Below are 9,902 nucleotides of genomic sequence, written 5' to 3' on the forward strand. Positions count from 1 at the left end.
GAGCAACAAGGTATGATTTCTTTGTGAACATATAAACTGTTAACCTATCATTTAAATATAAACGAAAATTAAGTCTTGAAATAAGCTCAATATCAAAGTAAAATCAAAAGTTTATGTCCTTATAACAATTGTACTGCTACGTTTTTCCTTTGTAAATAAATAATTAAATGCTATTTATTTTATTGTAGATGCGATATTTTTTTAATGTAGTTGCGGTATGTTTTTATTGTAACTATACGTTTAATGTTATATGAGGTAGCAGTCTTAGCCCCTTGCTTACTGTCAAAATGAACTTTTGAGACATCTATCGAAATTCTTAATTGTTCTTCAAACATATTTGTATTAGATAAAAATAATATGGCAGATGGTTTCACTTGTTCATTTAATTGATAGCGTTTGATTTTGTTAGTTTTTATGGACTTCCACTTTTAAGCTCACCTGGCCCAAACAAGTGAGCTTTTCTCATCGCTTGGCGTCCGTCGTCGTCCGTCGTCCGTCGTCGTTAACTTACAAAAATATTTTCCTCTGAACTTACTGGGCCAAATTTAACCAAACTTGTCCACAATCATCATTGGGGTATATAGTTTTAAAAAAATGTGTGATAGCCCCGCCTGCCAACCAAGATGGCCGACATGGCTAAAAATAGAACAGAAGGGAACAATGCAAGTTTTTTCCATTATTTTGAAAACTGTTATAAATAGAGAAAATCTGACAATCCTGAAATGTTCATAATGTTGAGCTCTACCAATTGTGTATTTACGTCAAAACTGTCAGACGACTTCTTATAGTATTTTCGATAAAATTGCAATAACATTAGATCAAATATAGTTTTTCCAGATATAAGAAGGAGAAAAATATATCTGTGTCAACACTGTGCAATATTGATTTGTAAACCCAAAATTGATCGACGCGCAGGGGATATTGAACATCGTATCTACTTCGTTTTAAGCGTATAATTGGTTTATTATGTACGTAAATCATCTATACGAAATTTCAGTGATATTTTGTCTGTACCATCGAACCTGTCATGAATAATTGTCGATAATACTTTTTTTTAATGGTTTGTGCCATATTATTGTATTTTTTCATTGAAAAAAAGTATTGCATTTCTATTAGAAAAATATCGCAGTGGAAAAGTTTTTCATAATAAAAGCATATCGCTAAATTCTATTAGAAAAACGTCGCATTCATATAAGAAAAAATAGCATTATTATGCTATTACAAGTGATTATGGCGTAGAATGCAATCGAATAACTTCAATGGCCAATCCACTGTCTTTGGTACATCATTGTCAAAGTATTGGGACACCTCAAAATTATAGATCGTGCAAATAGGTTTCATTTAATGCAAATAGAACTAAGAAGATGTGGTATGAGTGCCAATGAGACAACTCTCCATCCAAGTCACAATGTGTAAAAAGTAAACAATTATAGGTCAAAGTACGGCCTTCAACACGGAGCCTAGGCTCACACCGAACAGCAAGCTATAAATGGCCTCAAAATGACTAGTGTAAAACAATTCAAACAGGAAAACCAACGGTCTAATCTATTTCAAAAACGAGAAACGAGAAACACTTATGAACCACATCAACAAACGACAACCACTGAACAACAGTCTCCTGACTTAGGACAGGTGCAAACAAATACAGCGGGTTTAAACGTTTTAATAGGCGCCAATCTTCACCCTAACATAAAACAGTAGTGTAACATTACAACATAGAAAGACACACTATAAAATATCAATTGAAATGGCTTAACTCGATCGAAAAGACTTATTAACAAAAACAAGTAAACGTACACTGAACGAATAAATTTGATCTATGACACAATATAAATACAATATTAATTGTCAAAAAGACAACTCTTTTTTGAGACAAAATGGCGTTAAATAAAATAACGTACACAGGTAAATTTAAATAAAAAAAATTTGTTGTTAGGAGTACGGAAATATTTTTTACAAAATAAATAAATTTGTGGTTCATAGTACGAGTACAGAAGTGAAAATTTATCGTCAAATAAATACTTATCAAAGATGGTACATATTAAAAATAGTAAGACGAGATATAACACAGACTAAGTAAACATTGAATAACAATAATGCATTACAAAGTGTGTCAACTGGTCAAATTAACACGAAAGTACGATTTGAGAGTACTCGCAGTTACTGAAAGCTAGTTAAAAGCCAAAAACAATTAATAATAATAAATCATGCATCAGAAACTAAAATCAATTAAAACACATCCCAGGGATTTAGTGTTAAAACGCCATGGACAATCAAGGAAAACATGACTTGTGCAATGCCAAAATAAAAGTATCGACAGGCAGTAGGATAGTTTGGATTTAACCTTATAATAAATATGTATCATGTTATATATAGATAGAGCAAGAAATGCATATTTACTCGAATAAATACAACATACTTGGGGTAGAATACTCAAAATACATGGCTAGTTGTATATACGTTTGTCCTCTTAAATACGTCTATGTGTTAAAAAGAATAAGCAAGTACTTTCCGATGAATTTTGTTTTATTCCAACAAATGTCAACATTCGTCTGGAAATTCTTCACAATGCATCTCATTTACAATAGAAAATATCGCTACTCCACATAAGAGACGGATTTCTCGATTCGCACTTTCCATAGACTGATTATTATGACTAATTATAGTATCGATGTCCGTATTTAGTCAAAGTACTAGTGTGTGGGAGTCTTGATAAGGGCTCCTTAATTTATACACTCTTTATTTTTGGGGACATTTTTCTTTATCTTGAGAAAATGAGACTTATTCTGTCAAATTTTCATGACCATTATCTTAGATTTATCTGCAATAACACTAATTTCTTTGTTCTGTACATGGTTCATTTCTGTAATCAGTATTTTATTACCTTATTATTTCATTTTCCACAGTTATTCATAATACTTTTGCATCCCATTATTCTCAATTTTTTATTATTTGTTTTGCTCATTTGTCTCTATTCATTATATTTGTCGGTCATTATTCGTATTTCTGCAAATCACATGAAGGTCTGGATGGGGGTCCTTCATTTCTGTATTCTTTAATTTGTTGAAATATGTTTCTTTATCTTTGAAAATAACGTTTTATTCCTTAAAATTCACTGAAAATCATTTTACTATTAGATTTATTTCTTATTACATGATTTATTTATACTGTACATGGTTCATTTCTGTAATCCATATTCTATTACCTATTTCTTTAATTTTTCACAGTTATTTTCTATTCTTTTGCATCCCATTATTCTCTATTCTTTATTTTTGTTTTGTCTCACATTTTTCTCTATTCTTTATTTTTTGTTTGCCATTATCCTGTAAAATTTACCTAGACCCTCATACAAATGTATAATCTTTCCTTCCTATCATATTACAAATGTATTAATACGTCAGTAAACATAAATTATTTATACACAAAACATTTATTAACTGATATACATACTATATTTGACATATACACTCAATAACATACACATCATTTAGAGTATAGATGTCTCTGTTGTTGTCACGTTTATTGAATGCACTGCAATGAGTAATGAATAATGGTGAGAAATGAAATAGATCTTATTTAATGATAATGTTGTTTACAAACATGCAACTATTGCTGTGAAAGTTTGCCTTTGTCAATTTGTCCATGTTTAATGTCTACAAGTGTGGATAGTAATTGTTGGATTAGAAATTTTTGGATTTGTGTTAGTGGGTTTGTAGTCATTGTCATTTTGAAATTTCAAATTGTATTTGGCATGATATGAAAAGGAAAATTAGGAAAGTATATTTCCTTGTATTTGTTCTTTTTGAGCAGCACTAACAGGTATTTTTCCTAAAACTTTATTGTGGGCTCAACAGTAATTACTATTCAGTTTGATGTTCACCACCAACTCTAGTATCAATTATGCATGATTAAGTTAAAATGTGCTAGAAATTTTCTCCAAAAACACGATTGTATGTCTAGTATGGTTCTATTTGAACCTGTGTTCCAAGATGACAGTCGTTTTGGATTTCAAATTAGCACCCTAAAAAGACAAAAATAAGTATCATTATTGTGTTATTTATTCAAGATTTAGTTTAAAAGGTTTGAGACAAGTTATGAAAAAGAAGCCATGTGTATGATTTTATGGTTAAGTCCACATTCTGGGCATCCTTCTTTCAATTAGCAGAGGAACACTCTATTGTGCACAAGTGTATCATTTGGTATAAAGTGAGTGTTTCTGAAAAGGTGTAAGAATGTATTTCTCATATATTTTATTTTGTTCCATCATCGTGGTCATTTCATAGTTTGGTTTGGCATATATAAAAAACAAACACACGAAAATAGCATACGATCACCCTGGTATCATAAGTGCAAATTTTGATTTAATTGTGTGTGACGGTGAGAAAAAGTTATGAGTATGTTTTTCCCACAGGATTCTATGTCATATATAATTTGTTCCACAGTGCTAACCCTTTTAATTTTAGATTGACACCTAAAACTTAATATAGGTGAAATATCATATATGGATCATTCCAAGAAATTCCGTTTCAATATGCCTCAGAAGATCTCATGCAATGAGAAGTAATTTTTGGAAGTAATTTTTGGAACTGGCAGTCATTTTACATTTTCCATCGACACACAAAATCTCAAATACAAAATGTATGTAAAGAACAATCAAATGAAGCACCATGTCAAGGTTTACTTAGTTCTAATTCACAAAAGTGGTGTTATAGTTGAAAATTAAAACTTATGAATTTTAAGGACTCTGATGGAGGCAAAGTGATGACAATACCTCACACTACCCTTTGGTATATGCAGTACTTTTATTTTTTGTGTACCGGTATTTTTGAATTTAAAGAACCATAATACTATTTTTAGAGATAGTCCCCAATCCTGGGATATACACTGTCGTTGAGCAAATGTTGGACTTCTTTATACTGGCCATAACTTGAATTTATAAACACTGTTCGTTACAAAACAGCATGGAGAACCTAGAAAAAAGACTTGTCCATTGGTTCTATTAGATGTAGAACCCAGTGAAAATATTCAGTACAAAGATTATAGTACTGGTACTGTCACTACTAGATCAAATTGTAGAGAAATTGTATGGTGAAAGCTTAAATGTCCTTCTTTAAACACTTGGACTGATTTACACCTCTCTATGGTAAAAGGTAGACAAACCATGTCAGTGGTTGTTTTACGTTATATCTTACTGTTTTTATAATGGTTTTCTTTTTCGGAATTAGGTGCTAACATCAGTTCTATTGATGTTTGTGATTTATTTAAATATCTTTGCTAACTCATGACAACTAAGAGCTTAGCATATTGAATTATCTAAAACGTATAGATATCAGTCAACTATCTTTCTAAGATGGGCGCTGGATCGTTGAAAAACGATACTGTACGCAATAAATAGGTTATATATACGCCGAAAAATATCGAAAAATAGGAAACAATAAATATAAGTATCGATCAATATTACGGATAACAGGTATCCTTTGTCAGTATGATCATGATGATGTAAAATGAATCATATAAATCTATTTTGATTTAACAAATTAAAACCATCTTTAACGTTATACAAATTAAAAACCGAACCACGCTTGTATAATTCTAAAATTTCAAAGTTGATGCAGGTTCAGTATTTACAACAGACACTGCGTACATATCCATCCAAAATGAATAGTAATGTGCGATATGAGCTGATACAATTATAAAGTATTACAGATAACGGAAGTTAAATTATTACAACAGATACTGCGTAGATATACATCCCCTATGAAAAGCACTGTCCGATTTGAACTGGTATAATTCTAAAATTTCAAAGTTGACGAAGGTTAAGTAAATGCAACAGAGGATACGTATTTATACATCCCAAATGAATACCACTGTTCGCTTTGAACTGGTATAAATCTTAAATTTCAAAGTTGACGAAGTTAAGTGATTACAAAAGAGGCTACATATGTATACATCCCAAATGAATCATGCGAATAGCACTGTGCCATTTGAACTACACCTTTTTCATTGATCCCATTTGGGTTCCAAAGTTTACAATTTTCTTATCCAAAATCGTTACTGAGTGATTTTCTCCTCCATAGACCAAGCAGTATTATGGTCTATGGTGGTAATAGTCAGTCGATTGAGATCTGCCTTAGTGTGGCCAGGGGATCTTAAATGTCGACTAAAAGAAGGTCTGGCTTGCATTCATAGTCACTACTATAGCTGGTCATACGTTTGTGAAATGGCTGTTCTGACTCATCAACATACTGTTTACCGCATTTATACTGTAGAAGATACACAGCATTTGTGGTGTTGCGATAAACATTGCAAAATATGGTGTATTCCGTACCAGTGGAGTGAATTTTAAAAGTCTGGGTATTCAGTATCTGCTTGCAAGTCAGACATCGTTTGTTCCCACAACCCTTGCAATATATAGTTTATAACATGTTGCTCGAGGAATTTAAGTACTCATTCTTTCTTCCAATATTCCCTTTATGTTATATATTCAGGAATCACCAGAGACACCTAGCCCTTACTACCAGCCCAGACCTAACAGGTAACCTTTCACATAAGATTTTCAGTGATATATGGCAGCAAGAAAAAATGCCTCAAGAATGGAACGAGGGACATCTAATCAAATTACTAAATATAGGCAACCTAAAAGAATGCAAAAAGTACAGAGGAATCGCAATACTATCAGTGGCAGCAAAGGTACTAAATAGAATCCTTTTTACACGACTTCTCAAGGCTGTAGATGAAAAACTACGAGAACAAACAGCAAGTATGATTTAGTAAAGACCGATCATGCACAGACCAGATAGCCACACTGCGCATAATAATAGAACAGTCTTTAGAGTGGAACACTTCCTTACGGATTAACTTCATAGACTTTGAGAAGGCATTTGACAGCCTGGACTGAGAATGCCTTTGGATTATCATGGCTTATTATGGAAAACCACAAAAATTCATAAACATCATCAGGGACTCCTATAACAACATGAAATACAGTTATGTTGTAATATTGTCATATAAGCAGGAGGTTTGGCTAGCCATAAAACCAGGTTCAATCCACCATTTGTTCTTAAAATGTCCTGTACCAAGTCAGGAATATGGAAGTTGTTATCTAATATTCCGGTTCTATGTATGTTGGCGTTTGTTTTTGTTGCAGTTCAGTTTTTCTTTTGTTCCGTTGTTTTCCTCTTATAGTTGATGTGTTTCCCTCGGTTTTAGTTTGTAACCCGGATATGTTTTCACTTAATCGATTTATGACTATTGAACAGCGGTATACTACTGTTGCCTTTATTTATACATGTTAAACATGATTTCAAAACTGGAGTAAAACAAGGCTGCTTGCTATCACCTTTTCTTTTCCTCTTGGCAATAGACTACATCATGAAACAACTAAAGAGAAAAGAAATGGAATCCAATGGATGATGTGGCAACAACTAGAAGACTTGGATTTTGCGGAAGATATATATCCCTTATATCTAGTACACAACAATAAATGCAAGTAAAAAAACATCCCTTCTTTCTTCAACATCTATAAAGCTAGCACTCAAAGCAAACGAAGAAAAGACAAAAGTAATGAAGATCAATACTGAAAATAAACATCCAATAAAGATTATAGACCCCAACATAGAAGAACTAGAGGAGTTTACTAATCTTGGATTCATTGTCAATATAGAAGGTGGCACAGACGCTGATGTTAAATCAAGATTCAACAAAGCCAGAGTCATCTTTTACATTCTAGAGAAGTATGGAGTGCCAAGAACATCTCAAGAAGCACAAAAAATTAAAATATTCAACTCCAATGTAAAATATGTGCTCTTGTATGGAGCAGAAACATGGAGAAACAACTAAAACAATGTTGTCAAGACTTCAAAGGTTCATCAACTACTGCCTGAGGAGAATCATGAACATCAGATGGTTTGACAAAGTAAGAAATGAAGACCTATGGGAATTAAAAGAGCTGATGAAGACCCCATTGACATCCAAATCAAGAAAAGAAAATGGGTATGGATAGGCCACACACTGCGAAAACCAACAAGCAGCATGACATCGCAGGCACTTAAATGGAACCCTCAGAGAAAAAAAAAGAGCAAGAGCAAGAAACACCTAGCGCAAGGACACATAATTTGAAATGAAGCAACAGGGATACAACTGGAACACTTAAAAAAAACTGGCGCTAAATCGAATTAGATGGAGGGAGTTCGTCAGTGGCCTATGAACCGGAGTAGCTACGGGCCTAAGTAAGTAAGTAAGTAAGTACACATGTATTTCTGTGGCCTCCATACTACTGACGGCGCCTCACTTCGGTATGAGGACGGTGACTCAACAGGTCAAAGCAAAAGCTCTCATCTAAAAATATTCATTCACAGATCAGTATAACATTCCCACGTACATTTGGGGAAACGTTCTGTAACCACATCGTACAGTTCTGTCATAGAACTTACCCTTGCCATACACTGCAAATCTTCATACGGTACTGTATAACCACATATGTTGGAACTTGAGAGATCGGGTTTGACTTGAGCTGCGAAAAAGAAGGCCCTACCTGGGATTCAGGTAGTTGTAAAAAATTGTGTCCCAGGAGAATTGCTGAATCATTCTCCAGAGTATTGCATATATGTGTCTATACATTTTATGTTTGAGTATTTACCCTAACAAATAATTTCTTCATTTTCGTCTATTAATATAGGGCACTCTACTGTTCAGTCACAATTCTGTTTTTCCCCCTTCTTTTTAAAGGATTGCTGACTTAAATTGTGTTGTATGGTCAGAGACCGGCCAGAATCTGGCATTTTTGTCCGCAAGTTCCTGAGGTTCTGGAGGATTTCTTTGACTGTAGTTTTAAAAATCTTTGAACTGTCATATCTTGTTGCTAAGAGGTTAAAAGGTGAAAAACTGCAGCCATGACTCTCCAGATGAGTAAGCAAGCGGAACTGTTTATTGGTCCCATACTGTATCTGGAAATCTCTTTCCAACTCATCTGTACATTTTGATCGATATATGTGCTACACCTGTAACACGTGTACCATGGGGCACATAAGACTTCTCCTTAAGGAAGTCATCTATTTCCTGGTAGTCACCTCTTTCTACCTGGTTACGCACTGTCCTAGGAGCATAATCACATAAGCTCTTTGTTGTTGAAATCAACTATTCTTAATGGATTCTTGTGCAATGATAGGTCTGGAACATTTCAGATAAGTGTTCTTTAAACAATGTCGTTTTAAGTCTTGTCTATCTATCACTACTGGGCAGTTCTTCAATAGACATCTGCGGTCTGTAAAACTTTGAAGCCATGTCCTCTCCCTCTTCCCAGTATTCGGACAAGTATACTACTCAAGGTGTTCACTTGTTTTTACCTTGTAAGTATAGCACTGTCTCTACATTGATCAAGCTCTTCCTGTCGTCCATTCTTATCAAATTCAAAAGTAGATATTTCAAACTGAAAGTAAGCACTTTGCTTGTTGAGTTTTGAGGCCGTGATCCTCTGTGTTGACTCCTTGTTTCTGTGTTTTTCATCCGATGATGAATCAGCGGTGAGAGATTCGTTAACTATGTTGAAATTTGGTTCATGTGCAGTATTCTCATCTCCCAAGATATTTGTTCAAGTTCTTGTTCTGTACAGTCAGTACTAATTCTCCAATATTCATGACAAGTTTGTTGTCTATAATAAGATCACATCCGAGTTTCATATTACATGAAACTAGAGCCACTATGCCTACAGTTGTTGGTTGAACTGTATATTTCCAATCGTGAATTTGATAGGATTAGTAAGCCTGCATGACATTGTAATATTGGTTCCAGAACCATGCATTGTGGTCTCCTGATAACAGAGGGTTTAGGCTCCAAAGTTTCAAAAATGGTGTCTTTTAGAATGGTTACTAAAAACCCAGAGTGACCTAGAGCAAATACTGTCT

Source organism: Mytilus californianus, unplaced genomic scaffold, assembly GCF_021869535.1.
Source record: "Mytilus californianus isolate M0D057914Y unplaced genomic scaffold, xbMytCali1.0.p SCAF_76, whole genome shotgun sequence".
NCBI lineage: Eukaryota > Metazoa > Mollusca > Bivalvia > Mytilida > Mytilidae > Mytilus > Mytilus californianus.